A 12,711-nucleotide genomic window follows, 5' to 3' on the forward strand; every position below is an offset into this window, starting at 1 on the left:
TTTGTGCATGAAAGGTTATCATACAGTTCAGAGTGATGGGTTGATAACCCTTGGCCTTGGAGCAAAATATGAAAGCATCCCATTCTTGTTTGAATTGAAAGCCAGTTCGGTAGCTTACACTTTTGGATACAGTTGGTGATCCAACTGGTTGGGTTAGAAGTGCTTTCCTGGGCTCAGTACAATAGAATATATGTGTGAACGCCTAATGTAAGCACAGGAATGCAGAATTCTGTTTGTAATATGTGCTTGCCAGTGGCCCTACATGTTGCATGCTTTTAGTGTTATTAGAAATATGTGACATAGCCCTGATTCGATTTATAGAGCTTCTTGGCCCAAGAATCCTTAGGAACAGCATTCATCAAGAAAAGTAGGATAAAGGATAAATTCTCCAGCTTGGCATAGTATAAAACCCAAGAAACAAAGGGGGTTTGTATCCCTGCTCTTACTGAAGGCGTTCTCGGTGTTTCCTAGCAGAGCCCTCGTCTTATATCATGGGGTGTCATCAGAAGCATTAAAAGGTTGGGGGACGTCCAGGTCCACATGATAGGAGAACTCCCATGATTATTCCTCTCTCTAACCTCGGTCCTCCTGATGTGTGTTATTATTATTTTTTGCCACTGTAAAGAAGAAATGGAAGAAATAGCAATGTTCAAATCTGAGTCTGGAAGAAAGTGCTTTTTATGGAAGAAATAGCAATGTTCAAATCTGAGTCTGGAAGAAAGTGCTTTTTACAGATATGATTGGCCTTTATAACTACTTTCTTATAGTCGTGGACAGTAATACAGTCGCTTTCTAATAATGGCAGCTGACATTTCTTGAGTAAATTAGCCTATGTACAGGGCAATGTGCCAATGACTGTAGAGCACATAACTCCATTTCTCTTCCCAACCAGCCTAACTCAGAGAAACCCGGGGCCAGAGCTTGCTTATAATGCAGCTGAATAGTAACCCGGGTCTGTCTGTATTCAAGTCTTCAGTAAATGAGCCACTTTGCTTTTCCTCCAGTCATGGGAGAGCTTTCCTTTTAATAACTTCCCACTGGTATTTTCTCATTATGATGTACGTGCTGGAGCCATGTTTTTTAGACAGAATTATCATGCTCTTATTTATAGTTGAGCGAGCACTCAATGAATGAAAATTATTACTGCCAGAGTTACTAGTTTTATTTATTTATTTTTTTTTCCTGACTGTTTCTAGGTGAATACTGTGGTGCTCTCATTTGTGAAATGGTTTGGGTTTTGATGTTCCCCGGGTTCTGCCTTTACCTAGGACGGTGTGTGGAGCTGGTGGAGATCATGGAGATAGGGGCTCTTTGTTGGGGGTGGAGTCGAGGGCCTGTCCTCTGGGCTGAGTCCACCCTCTAGGAAGACCTGTAGGCCTGAAAAAGCAATGGGCTTGTCTTCGCCCAGCTATTGGCTTCCAGAATCTGATCTGCCACATTCACTTTAGCAATCTCCTGATACATGTTTTTTTTTTAAATAAGGAAAAGAAAGGTGTTCAAGATACGCCACAGTAACTGTTTCATTTCTTCAAATCCATAACCTGTGTGGAGGCAGAGTGGTTTTATAGAAGCCTGGAAGGCTCCAGAACCACCTTTGCCCTGTTTTATGCATCAGCCTGGGCCTTACCGAATGGTACCTCTTTCATTCCCTTCCCATCGCCCAGTCTCCCCGACCCCCAACCCCTACCATACCCAGGTAGCTTTTATTTCTTCTTGCTTAGTTAGGTTGGGAGAGGTGGATTTCAGAGAAGGAATGGAGATGCCCCCTGCCGCCACCCCACTCAGTCGCTGGGGTCTTAACCAGAGAAAAGGTGTATGAAGATTTTCGTGCTGATGTGTCCGACATTGGGAGGAAAAATGGAGTGCCATTTCTTAAACAGTGTTTGCCTGAAAATACCTGTCACTAATGGCATTTGTTCTCTCATTATCTATGTCCTGCCCTGTAGGTTGAATAGTTCAGTAAACTTAGTACCAAGAGCCAAGCTCTGGACTTAAATGCTAATGAACAAAAGACTGAAACCATTTATGTTGGTACAAGTAAGGGACAGTACTAGCGAGGAAAGTAAATATGATTTTTCAAGGTCTTAGGATTCACTATATAGCTACGTGGGCCAATTTACTCATGTTTATTCTCTTGGCCCTTGACTACGTTTGGAACTGTTAATACTCCTTCCTTCCAGAAGCTGTCTCTTCTGTATTCTTTCCCTGTCTTCCAAATCTGCTCCCTTGGTCAATGCATCAGACCTCCTTTATGGCTTCCAATATTCTTCCCACACAGATGCCTCTCCATCTTCAGCTTCTTACCCAGGCACCTGTAGCTGACTACAGGGCATCTCCACTTGGCTGTCTGTCCTGCCATCAGCTCATAGTAAGCACGTCAGGAAGACCCTATAGCCCCAAATCTATCCCCTCTTCCACGTTTCCCAGCCTTCGGTCACCCAGGGTTGAAAGCCAGGCACTATTCAGCTTTGACCTTGTCCTTCCATTTCTTCTAAGACCTGTCCATCATCCCTTTGAAATGTCTTTTACATATGTTCCTTCAACTCAATTTCCGCTGCCATCACTTGAAGCTGGGTCTTGCTTGACCTTTTGAGCTTTGACCACTGTGTTCTCCCCAGTGCCTCCCAAATTCCTACTCTTCCCCCACTGACTGCTGACTTTCTAAAAACAGCTCGTTTCATCATATTGATCCCTTTCCCCGCCCAAGCTTTCAAAGACTCCCCACGTCTAGGGATGCCATCCTAGGCCCACTGGGATCTCCTTCATGCCGTGAGTATAAAACTTATTCCGCATCATTTCCCCACAGGAGCCCTGTGCTTCAGCCACACCTGTCTCTTCTACCCCTGAGTTGGGTCTCCCCAGCCCTTAGAGCATCAATTAACCAAAGGCGGGGGGTGGGGGGTGGGGGTGGGGGTGGGGTGGGTGGAGACACAGAGCCCAGATAGCTGGAGGCTGGGGACGTCATGGGGGGGCGGAGAGAAAGTGAACTGGCAGCATTCCAATAAGGCTGTGACAGGAGGGGGTGGATGTGACAGAAGGTGCTTTATTATAAAGATGGCAATTTGCAAAAGGAAAGGGGGGGAGGTAGAGTATGACCTTTGGAGGTTGATTAGCCTAACTAGACCAAGATGTGATTTAAATCGGCCTGCAGTTGCCTGGAGGCATGGCTGTGTCCTCAGAAGCCCCGTCTCTCTTAGCATTTGTCTGTGTCCCAGGGAGCCCGCAGAACTAGACAGTAGACAGCAGGATTGTGGGGGAGAATATCTAGGCTTTCAAACAGCCATGGCATTGGAAAGTGAGGGTCTGTCCTGGTTTATTTCTTGCAGGTGAAAGCTGAGAGTGGGCGGGGCAAAGGTCTCTATTTTTCTTAAAAGTTCACCCATCTGTGTCAACGTTGGGATCTCTACCTCACAGTGATGCTTCTGAGCTGTGTGTTAGAAGTCTGGTTAAGTCTAGGTCCTTTTTACAAAAATCAGTTTCTAAAAAGTGGTCATGGTACATCCTGTCTGGTGGTGCCCCCCCCCCCCCACGCCCCGTCACCTACCTGAGGCTAGGGATGTCAGTTTAGGACGTAGCCACAGTCTGCCACTGATTAGATAGATTCATGACCCTGGGCAAGTCACTTCCCTTTTGTAGAGTCAATTTTCTTATCTGTAAAATAAAGGGATTAGACTAGATTATTTCCACTGTTCTTTCCGGAAAAAGTACAGGTCAGACTGTATAACTGAAAGGCATGCAGGGGAATAATTGAGGCATGGAATTCAGGGTGATTTCAAAATTGCTTTAAATTTTAAGAAAAAATGGTTCCTGTCCATGCCTAATGTGCTTTCTTACACACTGACTCCTTACATCAGGGAATGTCACTCCATTTTAGTGGTAAATATCACTCCGTCTTGTTGGTGTCATTTCTGTTTGCTGCTAACAGATCAGTGATTCTCAGCAATGGTTATGTCTGAAGAGTATGGAACTGACCTTGTGTTTCTTTTTTTCTTTTTTAGATTTTTATTTATTTATTTGAGAGAGATAGAGAGTACGGGCGCACGCACACACGGCGTGAGCCAGGGTGGCTCGGGGCGGGTGGCGGCAGAGGGAGAGGGAGAAGCAGGCTTTCCGCTGAGCAGAGAGCCTGATACGGGGCTCCATCCCAGGACCCTGGAATCATGACCTGAGCTGAAGGCAGACACTTAACCGACTGAGCCATGAAGGCTCCTTTCTGTTGGGATTTTCAACAATGAATATAGGTAACTTACATAGTGTAAAAACAAAACAAAACAGAACAAAAACTGCTCATAAAATTTTTTGACAAAATAATTTTTAAAAAAGTCTAGGGGTGCCTTGGTGACTCTTGGTTTTGGCTCAGGTCATGATCTCAGTATGCGGGCTCTGTGCTCAGTAGGGAGTCTGCTACTCTGTCTCCCTCTGCTCCCCCCACCCTACCCCCACTTGTGTGCTGTCTTCTCTCTCTCTCTCTCAAATAAATAAATACTCTTTAAAAAATTAGTCTGGAGGAAAGAGATGCTATGTGATCTTTTTAAGTCATGAGTGGCCATTCTACAGTCTCCTCTGTTCAATTCATTCTGTAGTGCGTGGGTGGCTTAGGCTCACTCTGTCCTTGTGTTTTTCCAAGGCCACCTTTGTTAATCTGTATTTTGTGTATGTGTTCATAAACGTGTCTCCTATCGAAACCCCAAATCTAAACATTTGAACACGTGATCTTCACAGTGGACTTTTTTTTTTTCTGATAATAGGTCAATAGCTACAGTTGAAATGGTCTGTAAGTGAGAGAGGTAGCATTTAACACTATATCTGACCGAGTTTGGCAAATTCTTTGCTACTCCAAGTATTTTTTTTCCTTTCGTAACAGGGCAGTTGATTCTCATAGAAAAGTTTCTAAAGTTTGGTTTTTATGTGTTCGCATCCTCTGGCAAAGATCAAATTTCTTTTGATCATATGCTTTCAGGTGAGGGGTGTGCTACTTCATAATTTCATCCTGATTCTCTGGGGTAAGAATTGAAAACTCATAAATGCATTTTGCAGATATTTTAGACTAGTCTTTAGGATAACAATCCTATCCACTAAAAAATCCTACTAAAATCCTACCCGCTAAAAAAAAAAAAACAAACCAACCTCATACTTTTAAAGAGATAGGTGACACAAAATCATGAATTTTGTGTCAGTAGACTCAAACTGTGAATTATATCTTTGCCCAGTTTACTTAAAAATAGGTGTTCATGGTGGCACCTGGGTGGCTCAGTGGGTTAAATGTCTGACTTTGGCTCAGGATTAGGCCCCACATCGGGCTCTGTGCCTAGTGGGGAGACTGCTTGAGAATTCTCCCTCTCCTTCTGCCCCTCCCCGTGCTCGTGCTCTCTCTGTCTCTGTCTCTCTCAAATAAATACATACAATCTTTTAACAAAATAGACACTCATTAGGGCCTTAGCCGTCTGCTGGAAAAACAGTCCTGTAGGCTACAGATTGTCAGATACCTTTCTGCAGTGTACCAGGGGGGCAATTTCGTAAGAACTTTTTTTTTTTTTTAAACAAGTAGAGGACTCAAATAAGCCAGAATTTTTGTGTGGTCATGACTGGTAGTATTTCCTGAAGCACGTGGATGGAAATTAATTGGTGGACCGAAACATAGAATGGTAGCATTCAGAGTTCTCAGGGAGAGAACTGATTTAGTCAAATAAACACACTTTGAGCCTTTTAGCAAGTTCTGGACATTACATGCCTCTGGGGAAGAGACTTTGACAATTAGGAATCCAAGAGAACTGAATATTCTTAAAACCAGTAATTTTATAAGAAAAGGCTATATTAGTAATGCAGAATGATAGACCACCTCTTTTGAACCTGAAAGTCTATCAGTACCTTCAGTCCCCCGAAAGTGAAATCAGTCTAAATCGTGAGTTTTGAGGGGGAAAAGATGTCAGGGTTAGAAAATGTAATACCAGGAGAAAGTTTTAAAGGACATGCAAGGGGCAAGACAATTTCACTCTTTTAATGGTGCGGTGTCTTCCTAGTGTGTATTACATACACACCATTTTAACAAGCTCGTTTCTAAGTGTGTGGCCTGTAAATACAATTTAAAAAGAAGTTTGAATGTTTTAAGGTGGTTCGGCTATCACAGGGGTCTGTTTACATAGGAGGGCAAGAAAACCTTGTCTTCTCTCTCTCAGAATTAGAGTCTGTTTTCGTTGTGAGAAGAAAACTGCAGAAGTTTTTAAAGTTTTAACTCGTGTAGATATTCCATATAAGGCTAAGGGCAAAGACCAAGGGAAAAGTCATCTGTCTCCTCAGGAGACAGAGTTGATTGGAAAAGCAGGGCTTCCTACTCTCCATGTCATTCCGTCTCGCTGTCCGTTTACCAGCGCGAGAACGGTATGCGATGACAAAGTTGATAGAACGTCAGATGGGAGAAGAGAGTAAGTTGGTTAAAAAACGCGGTGGAAATTGATTTAGTCTGATTGTCAGAGTCACTGCACACCCAGTTTGCCCGCAACTTGTGGAGGAGAGCAGATGGAAAAAAGGAAAACAGTTTATCTTTCAACAGGAGAAATGGTGGCCCTGCTAAATTTAAACCCTTTGGCTTTAACTTGCGACATCTGGGGAAATACTCAAATCCATTAATCATCTGCTTTGTAACCACCTCGAAGAAGAGCCCAAAGTCCAGGATGGCCCTCTGTATGGGATTATGAAGGGCAAATATTACCACGCTGATTTCATTTCCTTTAATAAAAGATTGAAAAAAACGTCTTGTCAAGGAGAGGGAAGTAATGCGTATTGTCTCCTTTTTATTCATCACGAAAGGCTTACTAACAAGCTACATAGACTTGGGCAGAGCGGAACTATTACTTTTCAGGGGAATGTCCAAGTAGGCTTTCAGGTGTGTGTGCCCAAAATGGGTCGGTGCAGTGGCTTGGCAGGAAGGCAGAGGGACACAGCCATCATGCCCTTCCAGTGAGAGAGCTCGGCTTGTGACAAGCTATAGTTCTGCTCTTTGAGACGATTCCCCACTATTCCCTTTCCATAGCTCTCACCCTAGAGAATTGGAATTACTCATTTCTTTCTTTTTTTTAAAATTTATTTGATAGAGAGAGAGAGAGAGAGAGAGAGAGATCACAAGTAGGCAGAGAGGCAGGCAGAGAGAGTGGGGGAAGCAGGCTCCCCGCTGAGCAGAGAGCCGGATGCGGGGCTCGATCCCAGGACCCTGAAATCATGGCCTGAGCCGAAGGCAGCGGCTTAACCCACTGAGCCACCCAGGCGCCCCTATTTCTTGATTGATAAGTATTCCATTTACATAGTTTTTAGGGGGGCCCTTGTCTTGTGGAAGGTTAGCTGCAGCTGTCCTAAGTATGTTTTTCAGTTACCTTTGAGGGGGAGAATAACAACCTGTTCATTAAGTTTGCACGTGAGGCTAAGTCTAACAAGGTCATTTATATTTTGGAAAAGGCTTACAAGTGCCCTTTAAAGATGGTGCAGGACTTTTCCCGAAGGGCTCTAGTGCCACTCCCACATCCCCTTCAAGGACAGCTGATCTGCTTTTATCTTTGTGACTTGTTTATACTTCCTGGCATGATTTTGAGGGAGGGAAGGGTTCTCTTGTTTTAAAAAAAAAAAAAAAAAGTAAAAATAAAAACAAATCAATGAATCAGAGAATGGTCTGGCCAAAATGAGATGAAGTTCAGGAGGGACGAGTGTTAGGATGGGGACGTGTCGAGGAGCAGCTAAATGACACCCCCTCCTTTCCCTCCTCCATTGAAACCAATGACGAAGTAAGACACAGGAGCCAGCCAGAGCTCTAAATAGTGGCCATTTTCCTGACAAAGGCTGGACTGGAGGACATAGCCTAGGCGTGTGTTCCCAGAAGTTTCCCCAAAGTGTTCACACTTTGCTAGACCTCCCCTATAGGTCTGTTGTAGGGGCAGAGCTTACCCCTTAAGCAACATATGTCGGAACATACCAGAAAATTAGAAGGAGTTTCAGCAACAGGCCTGTAGGGAGCATGCCAGTTTCCTGTTGCCAAACCCAGCGGTCAGATAAGAAGATGGAAGCAAGGCGGCAGAGGAAAGCGGAGAGTATTTCTTTTAGGCTTGGCCCTTCTGGGGAAGGGAGGGGATATTCTCTCCTTTCTGTGGTGATCTGAGGAGGGGAAAGAAATAGCTAGTAGCTAGTCAGCAGAGCTGGGCTAGAACCCAAGGCACTGATATACCAAAAGGCCCATTCTTTCTCTGTTGATATTCAAAGACGTTTTCAGTTGACTACAAATTTCAACCAGACCTGAATTAAAATATTTATTAAGGTGTGAGGTGTTTCCTTTCTGTAAGTGAGATTTATATAACGGTATGGAATTAGAAGATATGAAAACTCAAAGGGACCTTAGAATTGGTTTTTCAGCCCTTTCACTGCTTGGATGAGGCAACAGCCCCAGTAAGGGGTCACTGACTTCCTCTGGACCAGTTGCTTCGCTAGTTCGTTACAGCTAGGATAGACCAGGGTCTTCTAAGTCCTAGGTCACTGCTCCGCACACCTGACTGGTCTACATTTAGACACAGGGCAAGGAGGCTTCAGTGAAATGAGCTCTGAAAGTTCCATTAAATGTGTGAACTTTTAAGCTGCTATAGCAAGGCTTTACGAGGTGAATGTGTGGAATGTGTGGAACGTGAGAAGATTCTCTAGTATGGCGGTTTAAACGGGTGGTCTCTAACCTTAGGCTACTTGAGTTCAAATCCTAGCTGTGTCATTTACTAGTTGTTGGATCTGGATGAGTCCCAGACACACATTTACCTGTCGTTATCATTCAGCATCACCATCGTCGTCATCACCATCATCATTTGACTTCTGGGAGACTTTTAAAACTTGACCTGTGAAGACCCTACCTAAACTCTTTAGGATTTCACTCATCCCAGCTTATCTCTTTGTCCCAACCTCTGTTCCTTCCGGGCCCTGGGCTTGAAGTTTTGTCATCACCTTCTGCTGCTCTCTCTCCTGAGGCCCATGCATGGTGTGTCTGTCACCAGGTCCTATCTTGTTGGTTTGAAATGTTTCGTAGTTAACCTCTTCATTCCCATCCTAATTAGGGCCCTGATGCCCTCAGGCCTGGATTACTAATTCAAGCCCCCTAGTTTCTTTTTCCTGACCACAGTTTCTCCTTCCCCAATCTTTCCTCTATGTCATTGCCACACCGACCTGCCTGAGACCCTGCTTTGATCCCGTCTCCCCCTGCCTTGCAGTCTGTAATGCGTCTGTTGCATCTCTGCTCTCTTGCCTGACTTCCAGGTCCTTCTAGAACATCTCTCTCTAGCCAACAGACATATAATGCCAGCCATACACAAAATGTAACGTTTTCTAGTAGCCATCTTAAGAAGTAGAAAGAAACAGGTGAAACTTTTAGTAATGCATTTTATTTAACTGTGAATATTCAAATAAGTGCAACTCCAGAGTGTGACTCCCTGCCACTACCCCCCCAACAAGACCTACTTAAGTCTTCTTCCTGGTTTAGGAAAACAAAAGAGTGATGGTAATACCATGCCTAATTTGTAGGGTTGCCCTACACAAATGGGAAATGGGAAAGTGCTTGGCAAGCTGCAAAGCTCCATAAGAATGTATGGAACTCATCATCATGAGTCAAGGCTTTATGGACATGAGAGTAGGATACCTTTGGAGTAAGTTGAAAGAAAAGACTGTATTAAGAAGGTAAATGGCAGTGTGGGGTGCCTGGCTGGCTCAGTCAGGGGAGTGTGTGACTCTTGATCTTAGGGTTTTGAGTTTGATTCTACATTGGATGTAGAGATGACGCCGAAATAAAATCTTAAAAAAAAAAAGAAGGTAAATGGGCTGTCCTGAATTCATTTATTACAAAAAGTCAACTCCAAACAATGAAGAATAAAATGAGAATGAGAATGAGGAATATAAACATCTACTTTCTGCCACTAGCTCTTTATAATTACCTTTTGGGAAGAGATTTGTCACATGAATAAAGTTCTGTAAATATTGAGATTAACTCGTTGGCTTTTTCCCCTTCAGCATTGTGAGGAATGCATTTGGGGACATTTGGTTTTTCTCTTGAAGGAGCTAGACTGCTCCCAAGATGGTTATTGCTTTGGAGAGTACGTGTGGCCCCCACACTTTGTGGTTCCAAGATGGGAGGAGCATCCAGATTTCTTGTACTGCAAAGAAATTGTGTATTATTCACTGCAAAGATTTGGAATTGACCTAAAAACAATGCCAGTGATTCAGGTGCAGAAACAATTAGTAAAATGCTTTCAATCCATAGTATGAAGGGAAACTCAAAGGGCAGTTATTCCGACAGATTGATTCGTAAGATGATGAACAATCCGGATACATTATTTTACATTTAGATGAGTTATAGTGTGCTTGCTTAAGTGGTACCCGTGTCTTATCCCAGCCCTTTCCCAAATCAAGTGTCTGTTAATTTTTCTGGTCATGCCTTGAACTGCTTTGTGGCTCCCAGAAGTTCAAGGCTCGCTGTAGATGTCATGCTGGGTTTACGGTGTGGAAGGAAGATTGCTCAGTGAAGTTAACTCCAGAAAAGAAGTCAGCTTTATAAAGTGAATGGGTAAATGGTGGACCATTCTCAGGTTTGCCCAGGCCACAAAGCTCAACCCAATGGACAGCCTTTCTCCCTCACCCCGCCCTTCTGATTAGCTCCTAAGACCTTATGACTCCTCCTCTGAAATACTTCATTCCTTGGCAGCCTCCTCTCCCCGCCCCCCGGTCTTGTTCAGGCTTTCATCACTCTTCCCATAAATTATTGCAGCAGTTTCCAAACCAGTTTCCCTGCTTTGAGCTTCAGTCTCCCCTCCACTCCCCAATTTATTCTTCAGTTCCCCAGCGGAACGATCTTACTAAAATCCAAATCTGATCGTGCCACTCCCCTAATTAAAAACCTCAAGTCATTCCCAGAGCCAACAGATAAAATCCAAACTACCCAGCACAATGTACAAAGCACCGAACAGTCAGGGCCCTGCATATCAGCCTTGCCTCCTGTCGTGTACCCAGAACAATGGTAATCAAAGTACTTGCAGTTCCCCATGAAGCCCAAGCCTTTTATGGATGCTCAGTTCTCCTTGGTGTGCCCCTCCATTCCCACCGTCAGGGCGGGACGCCCCATGCTCTTATGCAGATGCCCCATGTTGGGTGAGAAACTCTCCCCGCCTTTCTGGCCACTTGTCCCTTCAGCCTCCAGAACTGCGTTTCTCATTCCTCTGTGGCAGAAGCTCCTCAAGGGCTGAGCCCTTTGCGTATCCTCGGCACGTATGGGGCCTGTGCAAATGTGCTGACTGAAGGACAGAATTGGGGTTGTCCCTCCTGACTGCAGAACCTTTCTCTTCCGCCATGAAGAAGAAAGCTTATTTTGGAATTCAGTGTGATTTGTAACCTGCTGTTATTCGTAGGTATTTGGTGAGGACAGTTTGCACCACAGGCCTTCCTTTTAAGTCAAGTTGAATTTGTCTAAGCCGGTAAGATTTTCTTGGGGCCATAAGGAATTATTCCTGGGCTCTATTCCCTGGGCACTGGAAGTCATAGCTACAGTGTGGCCAAAGGACACGTAGAAAAGTTTTACCTCTAGATCCTTTGCTCTAGAGGATTTGTTAGGAGTCTTTAAAAAAAAAAACAGCTAAGCTCATCTTTAATTTCACAGACTCCCAGACTATTGGACTGGACTGGATCATAACCAGGTTCTGGACTGTTTGGACACAAGGGGCACCATTCTCACAGATCGGAACGGGAATGAGTCCTCCCTCTGGTTGTGTTTTGCTCAGCCTCCCACAGTGTCCCTGCTTGCCTAACCCTCTTCATTTGCAGAGAATACAATTTAGGTCCTCAGAGCCAACGGTTTCGCTGCGGGTCATGCAGACCCTGCCCCCTTGCTGTCTCCCACTCATCCTGACCGAGACTGCTTCTGGAGACTGGGGAAACTAGCGAAGAAGATCTAGCGTTTGCTGTAGTTGTGTGGCTCATGGACAGGATGCCTCCAGCTAAACATGACATTTAAATGCTTTACTTTATCGCTTATTATTTGCTTTTGCTTCCACTTCCAGCTGTTCTGGCGCAATTGGCATGACTTCAGCCTTCAGCATCTCACACTGATGCCTGCGGGGTTACTAAGACTCAAGGAGCCATTCCTCCCACCAAGTGGCCGAGCTGTGCTATTTGTTCTCTCCCTGGCTGGCCTCCTCCTCTCTGACCTGGTCTTAGCTGCCAAGTCTTCATTTGGCTTTTCTTCTTAGCATTTGGTGCTGCTTTGCTTTTATGGCCGTGACCGACCAGTCACCGTGATGGTTCTCTTCTCTTCTACCAGCCATTCAGTCACAGCATGTTGGCTGCTGACCTTGGGTCTTTGGTTCTTGGCTGGGTACCAGGGGTTGCTGCTTCTTTGCCAAGACACGTAAAATTTCTTTCTCCCCATTTTTCTAGATTTGGGGCTTTCTGAATGTTTGAAGATGCCAGAAGGGTTGTGTCCAAAGAGTTGTGGCTCTATTCCTAGAATTGCCCCTTGGCTCTTATTTAAAGTGAAAATATTGTTTGACAGGAAGTCTTGGTTAGAAAAGTTCAAGGAGATCAGACACTCAAAGAGCGAGTTGTCTCTGTCAAGGACATGCTCATCATCCTTGTCAAAGTATTATGAATACTGAGATGTTTGGGTAGGTTCGATTGGACCCGAACAGAAGATCGGACGAATGCACGTTT

General features: G+C 44.5%; 1 protein-coding gene across 9 annotated transcripts in view; it reads left to right on the forward strand.

Moving 5' to 3' along the window:
* The window catches only part of INTS6L (integrator complex subunit 6 like), a 53,454-nt gene that overhangs the window by 9,354 nt on the left and 31,389 nt on the right, over positions 1-12,711 (forward strand). The window lies entirely within an intron of this gene.

The sequence above is a fragment of the Mustela erminea genome, chromosome X, assembly GCF_009829155.1.
Source record: "Mustela erminea isolate mMusErm1 chromosome X, mMusErm1.Pri, whole genome shotgun sequence".
Classification (NCBI taxonomy): domain Eukaryota; kingdom Metazoa; phylum Chordata; class Mammalia; order Carnivora; family Mustelidae; genus Mustela; species Mustela erminea.